The sequence below is a fragment of the Polypterus senegalus genome, chromosome 4 (genome assembly GCF_016835505.1).
Source record: "Polypterus senegalus isolate Bchr_013 chromosome 4, ASM1683550v1, whole genome shotgun sequence".
In the NCBI taxonomy this organism is placed as follows: domain Eukaryota; kingdom Metazoa; phylum Chordata; class Cladistia; order Polypteriformes; family Polypteridae; genus Polypterus; species Polypterus senegalus.
The window spans coordinates 154004950-154026708 of NC_053157.1; the positions used below are offsets into that span (position 1 = coordinate 154004950).

Genomic DNA, 21759 nt, shown 5'->3' on the forward strand with positions numbered 1-21759 from the left:
ATTATTGTTGCTGTTGTTGTTATTATGTTGTCCAAGTAACAGCATCAGTGTTTTCTGTGATCTTCTTAAGGCGACCTCTGTCTTTAGACTTTACACTCACAGGCAAAGTCCAAATAAAGAATGTTAATAATAACAAGAGTGTCAGTTCACTAATTAATTTTTGGACGATATTAAGTACTACTTTAGTTATAAAAGGCTTTGGGAAACACTAAACACTAATTAACAAACAATCTTAAGCACGAGAAAACAAAGTACTTAGCGTTATGACATTTTAGGGACATGCACCCATGAACTCTTCAGGCTTCCAAGTTATGAAAAACTAGCAATCTGTTAATTGTTCCATCCTCTGTTTATTTGACATAAGAAAAAATTGCAAAGTAACCATTGATGTTTAGGACGTAAAGGGATGATGTGAGAATTGAGACAACACTTAAACTCATATTTTAGATGTAGCAGTGGTGTTCCCTACTATTCCTGCTTCACTTCAAACTCTTAACTGATTGGCTGTTAAAGAAATATTTGTACTCACACATGACTTGGAACAACATGGGCAAAATTGCTTTTTAAAATCATTGATGTGCTATGTGCGTGCGATGGGCCACAAAGCATGTCTCCCATCATTTTTAAAGCAAGCAACTATGAAACCAATGGTAACTTTTTTATTATCTTAAAAGTATCGCCAAACATTCATTTTACAAAGTAACATCTATTTTGTGTGACACATGATTTATATATTTGCTATAAAAATAGTGCATTTAAAAATGTGGGTAACTGAACATACATTGCAACTTTATATAAGAAAACATTGTTCTAGATATTGTTAATGTGACAAAGATTGTCCTTAACAGGCATTTGAATACAATATTGGTGCTCAGTTTTCTTTATTGCTATGAGCAGGAAGATCTTAGTTTTCAGAGATTTCACTCCTGTGTGATTTTATGAAAATCATATTGTGTGGGAACATAATAAATAGATCCACTACAGCAGAATGCAAGCAAAACTAAGAGAGGCTTTTTTTTAACTGAATTTTATTAAAGGGTAGGCAAGCCAATGTACAGGGGAAAACAACACTGTAACATTACATATTACATAATCACACAACAATGATATTATAATTATTTATTACTGTTAAACAAAAACATTAATTAAAGGGAATGTTAATACATAGAACAGTAAACCGTGAACTAAAAGAGAAAACTCTTCACTAACAGTAACATATACAGTTATAGTAGCGAAAGAAGAACAACCAAAAAAAAAAAGTGGCCTCCCCTCTTCAAACCCATTGAATACTTGATAATGAGTGCAATCATAGAGTTTAGTCTACAATACCTAATTAAAGTAGCATCTTTATTTAATATATGGCTTAATACAATTGGTTATACCAGTATAACCAAGCCTTTTCATATTTAGGGAAGGTATCATTTTTAATTGCATTCATTTTTTCAAAAGAAGCACAGAGGTCTTTTTCTTCCAAGACGTCAGAAAATATTAAGGCAATAGATGATTTCCAGTGTCGTGCTATAACCAATCTTGCTACCAACAAAGTTTGTAAAATAAAAACTGTGACATTTTGGTTAATCTATATCCAATCCAAGTAATGCCAACTGAGGAGTTAATTTAATATTCAGTTTTAAAGAGTATCGGGATTGCCAAATCAATAATGATAATTGATTTACAGGACGACCACATTTGTATAAAAGTGCCATTTTTGTCACACTGCCTTCAGGGTTTCTGTTTTTCAATCAAACAAACATACAGTGCATCCGGAAAGTCACCTTTCTACATTTTGTTATGTTACAGCCTTATTCCAAAATGGAATAAATTCATTTTTTTCCTCAGAATTCTACACACAACACCCCATAATGATAATGTGAAAAAAGTTTACTTGAGGTTTTTGCAAATTTATTAAAAATAAAAAAACTGAGAAAGCACATGTACATAAGTATTCACAGCCTTTGCCATGAAGCTCAAAATTGAGCTCAGGTGCATCCTGTTTCCCCTGATCATCCTTGAGATGTTTCTGCAGCTTAATTGGAGTCCACCTGTGGTAAATTCAGTTGATTGGACATGATTTGGAAAGGCACACACCTGTCTATAGAAGGTCCCACAGTTGACAGTTCATGTCAGAGCATAAACCAAGCATGAAGTCAAAGGAATTGCCTGTAGACCTCCGAGACAGGATTGTCTTGAGGCACAAATCTGGGGAAGGTTACAGAAAAAATTCTGCTGCTTTGAAGGTCCCAATGAGCACAGTGGCCTCCATCATCCTTAAGTGGAAGAAGTTCAAAACCACCAGGACTCTTGCTAGAGCTGGCCGGCCATCTAAAGCGATCGGAGGAGAAGGGCCTTAGTCAGGAAGGTGACCAAGAACCTGATGGTCACTCTGTCAGAGCATCAGAAGTCCTCTGTGGAGAGAGGAGAGCCTTCCAGAAGGACAACCATCTCTGCAGCAATCCACCAATCAGGCCTGTATGGTAGAGTGGCCAGATGGAAGCCACTCCTTAGTAAAAGGCACATGGCAGCCCGCCTGGAGTTTGCCAAAAGGCACCTGAAGGACTCTCAGACCATGAGAAACAAAATTCTCTGGTCTGATGAGACAAAGATTGAACTCTTTGGTGTGAATGGCAGGCGTCACGTTTGGAGGAAACCAGGCACCGCTCATCACCAGGCCAATACCATACCTACAGTGAAGCATGGTGGTGGTAGCATCATGCTGTGGGGATGATTTTCAGCAGCAGGAACTTGGAGACTAGTCAGTATAAAGGGAAAGATGACTGCAGCAATGTACAGAGACATCCTGGATGAAAACCTGCTCTAGAGCGCTCTTGACCTCAGACTGGGGCGATGGTTCATCTTTCAGCAGGACAACAACCCTAAACACACAGCCAATATATCAAAAGGAGTGGCTTCAGGACAACTCTGAATGTCCTTGAGTGGCCCAGCCAGAGCCCAGACTTGAATCCGATTGAACATCTCTGGAGAGATCTTAAAATGGCTGTGCACCGACGCTTCCCATTCAACCTGATGGAGCTTGAGAGGTGCTGCAAAGAGAACTGGGCGAAACTGGCCAGGGATAGGTGTGCCAAGCTTGTGGCATCATATTCAAAAAGACTTGAGGCTGTAATTGCTGCCAAAGGTGTATCGACAAAGTATTGAGCAAAGGCTGTGAATACTTATGTACATGTGATTTCTCAGTTTTTTTATTTTTAATAAATTTGCAAAAACCTCAAGTAAACTTTGTTCACGTTGTCATTATGGAGTGTTGTGTGTACTGTAGAATTCTGAGGAAAAAAAATAATTTAATCCATTTTGTAATGAAGCTGTAACATAACAAAATGTGCAATAAGTGATGTGCTGTGAATACTTTCTGGATGCACTGTATATGTCCTAACATTATACCAAGCCTTTCATAATTGCGATTTACATGGGAAGGTAGTAAGAAGAGATCTATTATTTAAAAAAACAACAGTGAGTCTTGTTTCAGGTATGCAAACCCACACTCGGGAGCCTATAAAGTCATCTGGAAAAACATTTTGCGGTATAACAAAACCAAGACAGTACTTTTTGACCTGAATACAAAATGTTATTTTTGGCCACCTCCAGAACAGCTCATCACCTGAAGAATAGTTGCCGTACTGTTAATGGTGGAAGCAATATTCTGTTATGGGAGTATTTAATTTCCAAAGGGACTGGAATGAGGCCAAATATAGACAGACTGTTGAAGATGGCCTCTTCATTCTATAAGGTGGATATTGGGATAAAAGTTACCCTTTTATTATGAACAGCTCAGTTGTGACTAAAACAAATGAGTTTACATATGGTGCTTTATCTTTGAACAACCAATTTTAAGCACTGAATTAAAGTCAAATTAAAAAAAAATTTGTGGACTAAAATGAACCTTCTAATTCCTCATTGGCATTACAATTTCACAGATCTTTAACATTGCCAATGTGCTATGACTGGTACATATCAATTTACAAAGTATAGCACATTTAATAAGCAGTAATGCTGAAAATATGCATCACTGTACACATAATACAGCTGTCCTGCTAGTTCTATTTAAAACAGCAGGACTTACACTTAAATAGCTTCAAATAAATCTTTCATCAACACATTATTTTTCTTTTTGTGTAAACAGAGAGGAAAAAAGGGGAACGACCAGATAAGAAAAGTGTAACATCAAAAAGAGAAAAAAGTCCCCAGCTCACTTGCACTCACCCCTTGAATCCAAAAACCTCACCCCATTCGGAGATGACTGGAGAAAAAAAAAAGATAAGTGATTTTTAATAAATGCAGCTCCTTTTTCTAAAGAAAACAATTAATATGAGCAGCTGAAAGTTTCTAAGAATTAAGTTATAAAATACAGCAAGTTCTTCCAGGAACATATAAGATATTGGTCTTGCTTTTTCCAACAAAGATGCCAGGAGGGTCTTAGAAGCTAAAGCACACTCAAACATAAGTTTCTTTTTAGTGAATAAAAAGGAGTACAATGAAAAATTAAGAAGTAACAAAAGCTGTGGAGAGTACAGAATAAAGACATCCAAAACAAGAGAAAGAAAGGTGGAAATGGAGGTCCATAAAGACACGACCTGAGCGCAGGACTAAAACATATGAAAAAAAGAACCAGGCTGTTTAAGAGAGCATAAATTACAAACCGGATCAGAGGCTAAACTTATTAAACATTGCTTCATTGGAAATCAATAAATCCTATGGTCAATTTTATATTGAATAAACTGATACTTCACATTTTTGCAGTTTTTGACTTAAAGATTGCACCCCAATTCAGGGCAGAAGATGGGTGCAGATCTGAATCTCACTTAACTGAAATAGCAAGAGGCTGTTTACTGGCATCCTGTACAACATTGAGACAGGTTTTGATTGAAAACAGCTTGTTGAAATAAAACTGAATAAAGAAAGGACTGACCTTAAGTAAAAGGTAAAAGTAAATAAGGTACTGATAATTTAGAGGAAAGATTGCAGAATGAAAGAAACCCTGAGTGCCCAGAAAGACTGCAGAGTGTATGATTACTTGAAGCAGATAAGCGCGGGTATGAAATGGGATGCCCACCAATATTAAGAGCCTTATTATGAAAAATAGGGGTCTACAAACACCATATCAGCAATAAAGTGAAATTGTGCCTCGACTTTCCTAAAACAATTATTTTTCTTAAAACACTTAATGAAACAGTCATATTTAAAAACTACTATTAAGTAGCGATGATGCAACTTAAGTAACGTAAGTGGAATAGGAAAGACATACTGTATACAGTACTACAAGGTGGTCAGTAAACTGACATGGAATCCCAGAGAACTTCACATAAAATTTGCAGTGGATGTACTCAAGAGTGCTATTAATAATATATAACAAATGGTGAATAATTCACAAAAGTAATTCCCCAGCAAAGAAACTTTCACTTTGTGGGGAAAGCATATTATGTACCAGATTCAGAATAAGAATCAGAATTCACTTTATTGGCCAGGTACTATAATGTGTACTGTACTATGAATTTGTCTTGATAGTATAAGTGAAACATACAAGGACAACACAGAATACAAAAGATAAAAATAAGAAGATAAAATATAAAATGATAAAATATGATCCAGCATACGAGGGCGATAAAAAATAAAGAGATAGTAGGATTAAAATGTCCAGACAGTCTAGTGTGCAGGTATACATAGATACTGAATAGAAACTCAGACCTGATTAGTAAGAAAAACTGCACATGGAAAAAGTTTTTAGATGTTTTATCTTTCACTTCACAAAGACATTCGCCAGAGGGAAGTTTTTGGAACAGAATGCCCTGGGTGAGTTGGATTTCACATAAAAGTCAAAGAGAATTGAAAATGTTTGGTGGTCTTATGTTTGTTGTGGCACAATGCTTTCTGTTTGTTTGTTAACTTTTCTTTTTGAGAAATATAATGGAATTTGTACTCGAACAATACATTCTCTGTAGCTTGGAATGTCTTAGCATTGGTAAAGTCTCCAGTGGTGACACACTGTATTGAAAATCACTGTTCATAAATGGCAGCAGTTATCAGTAGACTGAACTTTTTATATTTTAAGTTTATGTAAGAGACCTCATACTTCAAAAATATACATACAATTAAACATTAATTGAAAAATTAAAGATATGTTCCAAAAATATTTGATCATTTTTATGCTTTCATGATAATCAAATATGTCATACTGCAAAGATTTTGGAGTGGGTCAAACAGCTAATAGGAAGAAAAGTGAGTAACGTCAAAGCTAAGAGAAAAAGAGGAAGGCCATAATTTTAATGCATTAGTTTGGCCAGGGAGACAATATTTAACATGCCGCAGAAATAAAAATTGAAATTACTGGTGCAGCATAGTATAGTGGAGTAAAACTATACTTCAGTACAGTACACACATTTTGCTTCTTTGGGATGGTTGTGAGTCAAAGATGTGTGTTCTTCATATAATGTGCTACAGTGTTTTTTAATTGAATTTATTTATTTATTTAATTATTATTAATTAATTAATTATTATTTATTTAATTTGGGTTTTATTATGTTAAGAGCTGAGCAGGCTCCTGTCAATCATGGAGAATCGATTGCATCCACTGAACAGTGTCATCTCCAGGCAGAGGAGTAGCTCCACTGACAGACTGAGGAGATCATTCTTCCCCCACATTATGCGACTCTTCAGTTCCACTCGGGGGGGTAAACACTAACATTATTCAAAGTTATTGTCTGTTTTTACCTGCATTTTTATTGCTCTTTAATTTAATATTGTTTTTTGTATCAGCTCTTACATTCAAAATGATACAATGAAATCTCCAAACTAGGAGATCACAGGGATGAACAGTGGAATTGGGGGGCAAGCTAGTAACTAAAATAAAGAAGGGTTGCAACTGAGAAATCTGAGATCTAAAGAACACGTTTAGGGTGTGAAATCAAAGTTGTATGTCAAGCGACATAGAGAGAGTGTCAAAAACCAATGCAGATCAACAAACAGGGCCATACTGAAACATGTAGCTGTTAGGAAAACTGAAGAAAAGCAGATATTCTCCTAAGCCCTTTTTAATTCTTTAGACAAATCCACAAACTTGGGCAACAAGAAGTGTACAACGTTGATTTTTATATGATTGGGGTAATGACATCACTTATGGCACATTCCTGGTTTACCTGCTTGGTGACAGTCTGGTATCCATGTATCATAAACAGCAAAACATTCCAACATCCAAGATAAATACAAAATGGTATCTCAGGAAGACGTATTTCACAAATAACATCTTGAAAAACATCCTAAATTAAAAAATGATTCGACCAATTAAATACTTAACCACTAACACCTCAAAACAATATCTCCACTGTTTTTAAAGGCCGAACAAAAGGCTATAAAAAATTAAAACAAAGTCCAGATCGTGACATACAGAAATTCTTAATTTAGCCCAATTTAGACATACTACACAAAGTATAAGATAAAGAAGCAATTAAACACTAAAATATGCACCATGGGTTCAGCTCTGTTCACTTTAAATAGGAACCTAATTTAATGTACCGAGGTCAGTGTTGATAAAGAACTGTCAAATACTGACATGAAACTTACCTCCTAAAGGGGGGTTTGAACAATGAGCCCTGCACTGCGATTTGAACAAAAGGTATTTTTTTTCCTATATTGATTTTTTGAAACCTTAGCTTTCACTTCAGTGTGATTTTTATTTTTCTCACATGATTTTTACTGTCTTGATTGCTTCCTGTTCTAAAACAGATAATTGTTTGACATGAAAACACACAGTGAACAGGTGGCACAGGAGGGCAAAGCCATTCCTCTGCCCTTCTTGGCCTCCAAATCTCAATACTATTCAGCTCTGTGTGACTCAGTATACGTAGCACTTTGTATTCTACAGAAATTGACTGACAGTTTTTTTTTTTATAACTGTCATGTCCCGTTTTCCAAAATTCTGTTTCATTTATATACAATATGAAGGATAAAGTCTGTTTTTTTAGCAGTACATAAATATCAGCTACAATTCAGAAGTCCACCAAAGCTCACTTTCATGTGGAGTCCTATTGGGTACATTGATGAGACACAGTTAGAAGCAACATTTGTATGCAGAGTGTGAAATAGAAGTGACCTTTACATTCAAAAAGGTCACTAAAATCTAGGTAAAATATATGTGTTCAGTTTCCATTTCAAGAATAATGACAACATTTTCTTTTTCCATTCTCAGGGAGAGAAAACGATGAAGTACCTAATATTTAAATCTATAGAATTCAAACTGCCTAAATATAGGCATATACTGAATAAGAAGGATGTATGTAAAACAGATCTTTTTCATTATTCAACCAAATTTGATAGCTCCCAAAAGACATTCAGATGTGATCACTGAATCTAAAATTACACATTTAATACAACAAATTGCATATTTTTTCCATGACAGCCCAAAGGACAAGAGATATATGCACAGTTGTAATTAGCTCGATTACCCTAAAAGACATTACCAGTTGCTATAATACCACTCCAAGGAATGAAGCAATCATTCTTTACGAGAGTACATTGAATAATATGAATTCACATTCAAGTCTGTGCAAAATGATTGAAAATAATGAAAAATTGATCTTTACTTTTACATGCAGGGAGAAATGGTTGAAACATATGCTTTCCATTTTTACCTGCTTTTAACAACTCTTCCAATAAAAAATAAAAAAAATAATAAAAATGTGTGTTGAAAAAGCACATTATCAGCCTGGTGAGCTTTAGTTGGAAGGAGAGACAACTCAGAAGATGGGAAATGCTGTAAATAATAATGAGGGCAAAATAATGCAGGTGACATCGGAGCATTTTGGAAGGTTTCTGTATGTTGTCACACACGTGCGCATGGGAGGCAGCTAAAGGGCTTGAGTAAGAACAGACATACCGGGATATGACAGAGTGCACTGACTCTTTTTCTCCCTTGCCTGCAGACTATTCACTGGAGATTCCACCTGGTCCTCTTGACGTCACTTCCGGGACTGAGCCAATGGAAGGAGACTTTTCCGGCTCCGGCCCCTGTGATGTCACGTCCGGGTTTGCACCAATGGCAGAAGACCTACATGACCCCTTTGACTTCACTTCCTGTCTTCCCCTTTAAAAGCCTCCACCTTTTTTCCTATTCCTTCAGTTCTGTTTTGGACTCGGTTTTGTGCACATCAGTGCTTTATCAATTTAAAAGCAACTTTGCAGCCAGGAAACCAAATTATACGGGTGGCTGCCCCAAACCTTTTTATGACTCTGTCTCGAGTTTGTGACAATGTGAACCATGCTAGCTTCAGTGAAGTCTAAGTAAACGTTGTATGAAGGAGCACATCCTCATTGTATTGTTCCTGTTTTAACTCTTTGCAGCTGTAGCTTTTTCTGAGCTGCACAGTGAGAAAAAGAAGTTACAAATTAACACATTTATCTAGAAGTGAGGTATAAAGTCTAAGTTCTAACAAATAAGTTTTTTAGATAAAGGAAAACTGGAGTGATGTTAAGAATTGTAAAATTATGTTTGCAACGGTATAATAAATAATAATAATACACTTTATTTATATTGCACCTTTCCCATGCTCACGGCGCTTCATAAAGTCTCATAAAGAAACAGCAGGTGTATGTAGCATTGGATACAGATCTATCCTGAACAGAACATTAAAACAGATTGATACAGGATATACAAAGGCATTAAATACAATAAAAGACAATAAACAAGAGTAAAATACTAGATTCAGTATTAAAAGAAAGCCTAGCAAATAACATAATTTATGATATAATACACACACATACATTATACTGAGCATCTGGACAGAGAGGAAGACTGACAGAGGTGGCAGAATGTCAGGTTAAGCTAAAAGCATTCCTGAACATGAGTTTTACGTTGTTTTTTAAAAGAATGAATAGAGTCAGATGATCTAATTAATTTAAGGAGGTCATTCCAAAGTCTGGGTGCTATACAGCTGAAGGCCTTGTCACCCATAGAATGCAGGTTAGTGTGGGGCACAACAAGATTGCCAGAAGCAGAGACCTTAGTGGATGAACAGGAGCATAGCGATGGAGAAGGCCACTGATGTAGTCCAGTGCAAGGCCATTTAAAGCTTTGTGGTTTAATAATGGAATTTTATATTCAATTCTGTAAGACACAGGGAGCTAGTGGAGGTGAAGCAATATGGGTGTTGCTTGTTTGTGTAAGGAGCACAGAGTTGCAGCAGAGTTTTGATTCAACTGAAGCTGTGACATAAGATTAGAAGTAACACCTGCTAGTAGAGAGTTACAGTAATCGATGCAGGATGTGATGAAAGCATGGAAAAGTTTCTCAGCATTAGAAAAGGAGAGGAATGAGCGAACACGGGATATGTTACGGAGGTGAAAGTAAGAAAGTTTCTTAATGGGATGTTATGTGGCTGGAATAAGAAAAGGAGGAATCAAAAATGGCACGAAGATTCTTTGCATTAAAAGAAGGTCTGATGAGATCACTGTCAAGAGTGACTGAGAGGGAGCTCATTTTCTTAAGCTGAGCTTTAGTGCCAAAGTGCAGAAGTTCAGTTTTGTTGCAATTTAATTTTAAAGACTTCTGTTCCATCCAGGTTTTAATTTCACTAAGGCAAGTGGTCTGAGACTTTTCAGATTAGGAGAACAGAAAGTTCAAGGTAACATTGTAATACTAATTATGGTATTGGAGAGAAGCAACATTGCACTTGTTGATTTACTGTTCTTCTTCTTCCTCTTCATATTTTCCCACTTCTCTGTGGCATCAGTGTGAATGAGCTACCTTCTCAATACAGCACAGTCCTCCTCCTCCTCAGTCAAACCATTTTCTTTCGGATCTTCTTTTACTTTATCCATCCACCTCTGGTTTGGCCTCTCTCACTTTCTCTTACCCTCTACTTCCAAGCCCATCACTCTTTTGCCAATATGTTTATTGTCTCTCCTCATCACATGTCCATAGCACTTCAGTCTACTTTCCTGTACTTTCTTAGATACTGTATCTCTCCCAGTTTTGTTGTCTCATTTCTTATTTTGTACTTTTTTTGTAACTCGACACATCCATTCTTATTTCTGCCACATTTAATTTCTACTCTTCTGCTCCCTTTACTACCCTTTTCTCAGTTCCACTAATTATTTCTATAGTGCTATCACTGTTTATAAAATCTTACCTTTAAAAATCGCCTTCATTCTTCGATCACACATTACTCCCGGTACCTTCTTCCAATTGCTCCATCCACAATGCACTCTATGGGTTATCACCTCATCTAGTCTTGAATCTTGGGCTAACACTGATCCTGGATATTTAAATGTATCCATTATTTTCAATAGCTCTCCCTGCATGCTAAATTCAGAATTCTTTTCATCATCAAACCTCATATATTCTGTTGTCTTCCTGGTTATGTTCAGTCCTACATCTTCCAAAGCCCTTCTACATTTTTCCAGTTTCCTTTGCACTTCCTCTTTTCTGGTGCTACACAACACAATGTCATCAGCAAAAACCATGCACCAGGGAGATTGGTCTTTTATCCCATGACTCAACGCATCCATAACCAGATCAAAGAGATAAGGACTTAAAGAAGATTGCTAATGCAGACCTACTCTATCTGGGATCTCGTCTATTACTGTGACGATGCGGGTTCAGCTCCATGCTCCCTTTCAGCTTCTGGGAGCCCTTTTAACCCAACACCGTCTGTAATGTCACCGATGAGCTTAGCAGTGAGGCAACAACAAAGCAAGGGGATGGTGCAAAAAGTGTCAAGTGCTTTTATTAAAAACAAAGTGTTCAAAATAAAGTGCAGTGTTTCAAAAGTTCAATAAATAAATAACCCAATAAAAGCAAGTGAAAACGTGGAGGTTAAAAACAATAGAAAAAAGTCTTCTTAAAACAATGAGGTTAAAATATAGCAGGAAGCATTCTTTTAAAAACCAACAACAAGAAGCCTGGTGCCTTAATACCTGCGACTCCCCTACTACCCCTGTCTGGGCTTCTCAATAGGGGAGTCACCCTACTTGCAGCTGACCTTCTCTGCTACTAACTGGTCAGTCGCCTTTCCGATCCTTGGCTCCGGTAGGCACCACCGAACAGCGACTTGGGATTCCCCTAGCAACCAAGGTTCTCATGTTGGGAACACCATATCCCAAATCCTGACTCCTGCTGCCTTCCACGGCCTTATGCAGAGAGTCCTCTGCCTTCCGGTCACTCCCGTCCTCCAAAGCAAACTCTGTGGGAGTGACCACAACTACTACTCCCCCGGGTGTCAGCCAAACACCCGGGCTGCCTGCTCAGCTGCCACAAGCCTGATTTCGCTCATTTGTTCTCCCGCACCGGCTTTCTCTCTCTCCTCACTGCTTCCTGCTTTTTCCTCCACAACCTCCGTTCTCTTCTCTTTCTCTTTTTCATTCTGCCCTTTCTAGCCAACTCGCACTTCTATATATGTTGAGAGGGCATAGCAGCTGCAACAAATTAGCAGCCCCAGGAACAATCACAGATGTGGGCAGTCTCTCACCTGTGCACTTAGGTGAGAAATGCCCACACCTCAGATTGCCCTGAGAACTGCTTCAACCACACCTACCACGCTCCCTCGCTAAGCCTCAAGCGCCGTGATTATTTATTTAAAATGGGCCTTTGCTATGAGCTGTGGACCCACTATACCACAGTTACCACAACACTCATTTTAACCTGAGACCTCACTCCATCATATATATGGAGTGCTCCTTTCTCTCACGAGCACCTCCAAACCTCTTGATTTCTTTTCCCTTTCCTCTCAACTTCCTTTTATCTGGAACCTTTAAATAAGAACTTTACTGTACCCTATTCACTTGTCAAAAATTACCCTGTAAAATATAATCCATAGCACTAGCATGCAAATCAGAGTAGGAACAAACAGAATTTTGAGAATGTTCCTCTATTAATAGTTTTACAATACAGGCTCTTGTTTAGTGATATCCTGATTGCTGTAAATGTATTCAAAAAAAGGACCCTGGAATTCATTGGCTCCAATATGAAACATTAAGTGGGCTAGTTATGTTTTTTTAATTTATAATATTCTAACCGTCCCCCGCAGCTCCACCCGAGTAGTAATGAAACAGGACAAACTTTAAAAATCAACAAACAGGTATCGCTAGCTAAGCACAGACAAGGTACACTCCAAAATGCAGAGGTAGACCAACTCGAATGAAAGCTGCTACGTGAGTGAGAAGGGCCCTGCCTGGTTCCCCACTCCTGGTGTCACGCTTCCCCCTCCCTTCGGCCTGCTGCCTCTGTCTCAGATTACTGTGAATATATATCACTACTGCAAGTGAACTGTGATCCTTTGCGCGATGAAAGAAGTCGCAAAATCAACGTTCAAGCAAATTATAGTAAAAAAAAAAAACCCTATCTAAATCTGTAAAAGAGTTCTCTCATTTGCTACCTAAGCGGAGGTAATGTTAGAGAGGAGGTCCCGCTCCCCTCCCCTCGACCCACTACATTTCTGTTGGATTAAATAAATCGGTACTGATTTATAGCAAACTATGATACTCAGCGCAATGCGAGTAGTTGCAAAATCAACCGGAATGTTCAAGGAAATTATAGGAAATACCCGATCTAAATCCGTTAGGTAGTTCTCTCATGAAAAGTAGACAGACATACAGACAGACAGACTTTGGATGTCATATATATAAAGATGCTTCACTTTAGACTGCAACTTCATGAGGTAAACTAATACCATGATTATGAAGAAATAATTTCAACTTGAAAAACACCATACTTATACCTTAATGGTTGACTTACTGGAACATATTGGAAGGTTTTTCGCCTGGATAGCTATAGTCCAGATGAACCAATTTTATATATTATGGCATTTTGGAGTTCTGGAGCTTATCCTCATTAGAAGCAAATCAACTATTTGTGCCATCCCACAGGGAACAGACTTGAAGCTTTCTCTTTATATATCACCTTCCTGTTGAACATTAAAGATGTCCTGGAATGGCAGAAGAAAGCTGACTGACACGTACAGAGTGAGAACTCTACGATCTGCTTTCAACAGTTTCTGAGAGATTTGTTTCATCTTGAAGCAGCTGCAAACTATATCAAGTAGAATTATGTTTAATACTGTTACTTTGAAGAAAAAACAAGTAGTACAGTGAGTGCAGTCCTCATCTTATGATGCACAGACAGCCTCCAACAACTCGGCGTGTGCCTCGGGGTGGATGCTATTCTTAGACTATGAAGCTCTATGTTCATTTGAATCTGACAGTGTTTCTCTTTTTATTGTAGTGCTGGCAAACTGTAGGTTAGTTTCTGGCAGGCTGATTGCATCTCTAAACCAATTAACTTGGAACACAGTTTGGACTTTTCAACAGGTGTTGCATTTTTGTCATGGATTTTCTGTTCACAGCTACAATATAAAATATCCTTCAGCTGTGTGGATGCAAACCTTTTAAAGGGAGGCAGATATATTTAATAAACAGTCTTTTATTCTGTATGTTTTTGTCACTGTGTATTTATCTTGCATACTTTTGGTGAGCAATTAGAGCCATTAACCAATCAAGAGTGGAAGCAACTTAGTGATCCTTTCTCTGCAGCCCACAGAAAAACACAGTACAACTACAATGTTGTGCAGAAGGAAATACTGAAAGAGAACAATAGTAAATACTTATTGCCACTTAACCTGGTATCTACAATACAAACATTGGTTTATTCATATATACAGTACAAGCCACTCTACCCTTTGAAATCAGGCAATAAAATAATTTAAAAATATTTACTATCTCTTGCCCTATGTGCACTTTCAGCTACTTTCCTCGGTATTCATGTGTATGTGAATGTTTCTTCAGAAGCACTCCCTTTCTTTGAACAAGTTCCTGTAAAGCCTGCTTTTCAGACTCTGCCATTATTTTCAAGGTGGCTTTCTTACATACTGTTCACTTTTAAACTTGCCATCTTTGAAGGGTGACTCTCTTAGCATGCTTCTCGTGCCGTTTCTCCTCCTTGTGTGTCTTACACTCACACTTCCTCTTTCGTCGCATCACCTAAGTCAAACTGACCAACCAGACTGCTCACAGAGCCTGGTAGCACAGACTTTAGAATTTTATTATATAGTAGATATGGGTTCTGCATTGTGTTAATAATGTATGTAAAGAAAACCGTAAAACAGCTGGCAGTAATATGCTATTTGGACATTAGATTGTTACACTGAAGTGGAGTTTCCCCAGATACTTTGTTTTCCAACTAGGAAAACTTCTCGTTGCATATGATGCTAAAGTAAGTACCACTGAAACTCTGAAAGACAGTAAGTGCCAAAGTAAATTTCTGAGAATTGCAAATCATTTATTTTAATAATAAAAAGAGATGCCATAAAAGGAGCTCTCTTAGTTTCATTGCATTGGAACTTTTCCAGATTAGGATGGTTTGCATTAGATGAAAGTGCTGAAGTTTTAACTTAATATTTTTGGTAATATCCAATTCAACAGTTCAGATTACAGGGTTAAATATTACATTTTAGAAGTAAAATTCTATTTATAGACAGCATCCGAAGCTGCCAGTTATTTAGCTCAACATATTCTGCCACATTGACATTTACTATTCAATGCTTGGAATAATCATTATGGAAATGTAAAGCAATTAAAATAATAACAAAACTGTGTTAAGCTCAGCCTGAATATATTTTCTGCATACTTTTACATTTAGAAATTTAATTGGATACGTTTAATATAACATTTCTACCCATGGGAAAGGCAGGTGCAGAAGCTGTTCAATTCGATGCGATCAGTGTTGTTAAATTACAGGAGGAATGAAAATACAATATTTCCTTTCTTTGAGTTATTTAATTGCAGTATACATATTTTGATTAGTGCAGTCCCTTAAGTACTTAATAAACATACATTGAAACTCACAGTGGATTGTTTAATACATTTTTTAAAGACTAAAGAACAAATTAAAGTGTTTATTTGTAAATATGAATTTTATCATAAATTTTCCATCTACTCAATGGTAACAGTTGAATTTTAAAAGATCTGAGAAATTAAAAAAAAAAAATAACAAACTGAATAACTTAAATATGTAAAAGTAGTCATGGTCAGTGACTTTATCAGCAGACACTGGAGAACGTCCCAGTCTTAACTGGTTCTAAATGGAAGTCAAGATAGTCCTTCAAATAATGGAAGGCCAGAAGGTAACGCACAATAAAATTGAATACATTCCCATCTGTCATGATTTTGTAAGACGTACAATTTTTTATGTATTTAGTATTTTTTGCCAATTTTTACATAAGAATAATTTGTTTTTCAACTGCTATTTAATTTTATCAATATGATTGTGACATCATTGTGTTGCCGTTTGATTCACTCCATTTCACACTTAGTTTTTATTACTGTGGCCTTATTGTGGCCACTAATCTGATTGATACCACATAAAAAAAGTTGTGGTGCAGCATGGATAGCTTCCAAGTTTATGGGTAAATTCAAACAAAATATTGACTCTTTGGCTAGTGGTGTAATTGTTTATGGAATTGACTTTAGATAGTCACAATTTTTAGAATTTTCAATTTGCCTTTAAAGTTGATGCTTTGCAACCAATTTTCTCCTCCCAGTTTAGACCTTCTTGCCCTGCTTTTGACTGCTCTATTCAATCTCCCTAATATATTTTTCATTTCCTTTAACATTTCTTTTGTTAAGCTGTTGAGCTCCTTGAAGCTCATTGCACCACCCTTATAATTGGGGCCTCTTTTATAAGTAAATTTGAATTTGTGTTTTACTTTTAATTTTGAATTATTATTTTTCACATTTTTGTAATTATATACAGTCTTTTTAAATGTGCCTCCATTACTTGTCTTTTGTAGGTGAAGTCCCAGGAGGTGGGAACACCCTGATGTCATTGCTGCTGGTGCCACCCTCTTAGTAAGTTAGCTAGTTAATTTCATTTACTGTATATAGTATATTTATTTAGCTACTCAAATCATTTTACAAAGACAGTGGGTAACAACTTCAGTCACCACCAGTGTGCAATATTCTCCTGGATGATGTGACAGCAGGCACTTTGTGTGCTAGTACACTCACCACACATTAACTATCAGGTGGTGAAAGGGTGACAGAGATATTTACCCTATAAGGGACAGGGGATGATTAGGGGATCAGAATGGCTAGGCTGTTTTGGGTAATTTAGCAAGGATGTTAGGAAAAACCCTACTATTTTTGAAAGATGACCATGGATCTTTTATGTCTATAGAGAGTCAGGACCTAGACTTTATTTCTCATCCAAAAGATGGAGCCTGTTTTCACAGCACAGTATCCCTGTCACTCCACTGGAGCATTGGGATCCACACACAGACCATAGGGTAAGTGCTCCCTTATGGCCTCACCATCACCTGTTCCAGCAGTAAGCCAAGCTTTTCCAAAATTGTCTCTTATCCAAGTACTGGATTATTGGATTGCCTTTTTATAGAAACATTCTTTTTGCTCTTTTGAGTATTTTTGCACATCTTTTTGTATTTTTCTAAATAAATCCCTCATTTGTAAAGACTCATTGTTACCATTCTGCCTACACACAGTGTTTTGTGGTATTCCTCTCTCTTGTAGGGTATTTTGATATATTTTAAGACATTTCTTTATATTTAGAATTATTAAGACAGTTTTCCTTTGGGCCTGGCAGGTAGTCTTGGGCAAACTGGTCTTATGGTGACTCTCTTCTGGGTTGGATAGTGAAGGTTTTCACCTGATTTTGTTTTAAACATTTCACCATGTTTAGAACTTGTCCTCACAACACCTAAAGTAAAATGCAAAACAAATTCAAAATCCTTAAATAACAACTAATATTACAAATAATATAAATGCCAAAATGCTTATGCTTATTAAACTCTCAAATTAAAAATCTCAGGAAGGACAAGACAAATACTTGACAGGAAGCCAAAAACAGATCAACTAATACGATAAAAAGCCACCCCTGAATTTTGAGGCAGACAGGAGTCTTAAAGAGAAGCCTTAGGTGGCCTTGTGACCGTAGGTATAACAAGGCCCTGCCACTGCAGACACAGAACATAGATGGTAAGGGACTAATGAAAATGAAAAACACAAAATAAAATCACTTTGTAGAGATCTGCTTTCTCTTTGATATTAAAGAGTCATTTTCTTTCCATCACTATCCTGAAAAAATCAAATCCACTCTGATTCAATATTGTATAACAATAAACTATGAAAACTCAAAAAAGGATGAATACTTTTCATAGGCACTGTAAATTTTCACTCATGTAGAGGGTATTGGAAATGCAATCTTCGCCTTGTTCCTGTGAATATTGTAGCATAATGTTTGCGCTCTTATGATAGCATGTATATTCTGAGTGAAACAGTCCATCAAGCTTCCTTCTAAGCTCCTTAAAACTTACCGAGGACATGAAGAGCCTCCAAAGCATTTGGATCTGCAATGCCTCTTCATCTAGATGGATCTGTGAATCAGTGAAGTGATGTGTTGAGTTAGGTTGTATTTCACCTAAGTTTATTTTTTCTTGAAATTGCCTCGGAAGCTCTTGAAATATCACTTTTCTTGTGATAATTTTCCAGACTGGTTGATAATCCTTAGTTGCTGAGGTGGGGCACTGCATTAACTTAGCAGGTAGTTTTCAATGCCTTGCCTGCTCTACGATAATATGAGCTCCATCAGTTCCTGCTGCTTCAACTTGAACAGTGTCTTATTGTATTTTTTAATATGTTCTTCAGACCTTTGGTCTTCCAATACAGTAAGAATGCCATTAGCATTGATCCATGTACCTTCCAGGCCCAAGTCTCCATCTGCAGGGCATTTGAGGCACTTGCTGTTTCAAGAAACACGGGATATGTGGACTCCAAACAAGAAATTTAAAATCGATAGGCTGTACCAGTGTCTTGATCGTTTCTGCATCTGTATTAAGTGATTCTTGCTGTTAACTTGTTGAGGAATTTCACAACTGTCAGAAGAACTTTGGTTAAGACTTTTAAGTCTCTCCACATGCCCACAGAATGTATAATAGGTTCCCTATTTTGGGATTGCTAATCTGGGTTTACATCTCTGTGTATTCCCAGAAGAGCTGTTAGGCATATTGGTGAATTTACAATGATGGTGTTATGCTTTTTGACTAAAGCAAACAGTTTTAGACGATGGACATACAAAGCTTTCTCATTTTGCTTTTGTATCCTGGATTAAAATCTTTTGTATTGGCCATTCATTTAAACTGCCCCATCATATCCTTGGCCATAAATGATCCTCATTTAGCATTTTCATTACCATTTTCTCAAGTTCTGTTCTGAGTAGTACAAGGCACATTTCAATGGATCATTCCTTAATTTTCATTTCATTAAGCATTTTGCACTGCAAAAGATTCCTGCTCAGTACATGACACACCAGATAGTTTCATCAAGTAAAATGGAAGACTGAGGCATTCTTGTTTCCTTTTTGAATGACTCTTGTCACATACGTGTGCATGGGGATCAGTTTACAGGTTCAAATAGTGTTATTTGTCAGCCAGACCGCGGGTTGGTGCTCTCACCTGATCCTCCATCCTCTTGTTCCCCTGCAGTTCAGCCAAAGACCCTGCCTCTCGATGACATCACCACCAGTCCACACACTGCTGAAGTCACCTCTGGCGACAGGTACCCAGAATCCATCTTACCACCACATCAGTTCCTCCTCTTCCTTTCTTCCACCATATTTAAGAACAGTATACAACGTTTTAGTCATTTTAGTTGTGAACTCTGCTTATGTTAACCGTGTTTCTTTTATTTTTGCTGATTTTTCAGTATATGAAGTGGCCATCCCCAAACCATTTTCTGTCTGTTGCTTATTTCTCTTTAAATACATAGTGAGCTCACTTAGGAGGCAATTTTGAGTACAGAAATAGATATTTTTTAAACTCTTTGTTTCCTGAAGGGGTCAAGGTGAAGGTGAAGGATATTATTATACTTACCTTGGAGTTCAACCAACTCTAGAAAATTATCCTTATTTGGTAATAGGTTGACAAGGTTCTGTTACATAGCTGAGTTTAATATATGCATAATCACATCTGATATTGTATTTCAACAAAAAAAAACAAAGCATTGATCTGCTGGATACTTAAACCAAACTATTTTTTTTTAATCTATTTGCAGTGCTCACTGTTCTACAATCATTAAACTGCATTTCTTGAGCAACCTTTTTCCATCTCAATTATTTATATTTTCTTAGCCTGTACATCAGTTTTGTCATCTAATTCTTCATCTGTTGTTTCTGTCTCCACATCCACTATGGAAGCTGTCATCATGATAGTCACCACTGCATCTTGTGCTTAATTATCCTCATTTCCTCTTTCTTGATTTCCTCCACCGCAACCTGTTCCCCCCCCTTTTACTCAGCTTTTGTTTGTTTTTCTTTGTGTCTTTTCTAAATGTTAAATGAAATAAATACACTGTTCTTTAATTAATATTTCAAATACCCCACTGTATTATTTCATTATTGTAAAAACAAAATGTATGGATTATGATTTGATTTTTTTGTCCCTACTTTGCATATTAAAAATGGCTTGCCCTATTACCTTGTCTCCTCAGTAATCATCTCATCTGCTTGCATCCAAGAATACAAAGATCCAGAACCTGTATAAGCCTCCTATTTTAATATTTCCTTTTAATTTTGTTCTTCTTTTATTGAAGAGGAAAACTGTAGTCCTGTGTAAAAATTAAACAAGAAAATTAGTAAACTTTGGCTTTTTTGCTAAGAGGATGAAACTGAACTGAAGCCCTTAGCTTATTAAGTTTCTCCACTTAAAATTTTAAAACATGGTATACCCTTGCATATTGTTGAGAAACAACTCCCTCTTTAGTCTCCTTTTGTGGTATGTGAGATCTCTGTTTCACCTTCCAGCCGGGATGCCAGAACTATGAAGAGAGCTGTGCAAAATGTATAAAGTTCATAAATTGGCAAAAGTCTGTATTAAATAACTTTTTCTTTTTGTGGTTTAGATGTGATGATAGACTATTTTTCAACTAATAACCCAGACACACTTGCCTCAATAAACTAAATAATACAATGTATTCATAAATAAGGATATATATATATATATATATATATATATATATATATATATATATATATATATATATATAAAGTATACAGTATATAGAAAACAGCACAAAACATAATTTTACTCGAGGCTAATTTGTAAATTTTTTCTATAGGAAATGACACGTAACTTATGAATTCTGATCTTTCCTTTAATGTTCATGATAGATAAGTTCTTTAGCTAGTTATTAAGTTTCTAGCATCTGCACCATGATGGTGGAGTTGATTTGCTCACAGTCTACACTGGTTTACCCTGCCACCACAGTTCATCTGTGTGTGTGTGTGTCTGTGTGTGAAGCTGATTTGACCTTTCAGCTGAATTTAGGAATATAAACTCATAACTGCTAAAAACTTTTCATTCACAAAGGAGTTTACTTTTTAGTTACAGTGATATCAATATTATAATACATTAGTTCGCTTTATCATAACTATTAAGTTACTGTACATTTCACAGTTCTCAGAAACAGAGCATATATATTTATGGTTTGGGTCTGTTTGACTCTGGGTATAGCCGATACTTTGTTCCAAACTTCTGGGTCTTCTTTCCATGGCACATGGTGAAGGATGTTCAGAATGCTTAATTCTTTCTTTGTTAAGGTGATCTTCTGCTTCTTAGCTTTGGTTGCAAGTGATGCTGCAGTTTTCTCCAAGGTTTCACAAACTGAGGTCCTCATATTGTTAGCCTAAAATGTATGCTTGTTTAGTAGTTGGTGATCAGTCAACCTCTATTTTTAGCAAGACAAACACGTGGT

The 21759-nt window shown here is 36.6% G+C and overlaps 1 long non-coding RNA gene across 1 annotated transcript in view; it reads left to right on the plus strand.

Annotated features, from left to right (window-relative positions):
- The window catches only part of LOC120528625, a 62495-nt gene extending 42675 nt beyond the window's left edge, over positions 1-19820 (plus strand). The window contains exons 3-4 of the long non-coding RNA XR_005633567.1: positions 16788-16845; positions 19494-19820. This is a non-coding gene — a long non-coding RNA (uncharacterized LOC120528625). The remainder of the gene's footprint in view (positions 1-16787; positions 16846-19493) is intronic.
- The last annotated feature ends 1939 nt before the right edge of the window (positions 19821-21759 follow it).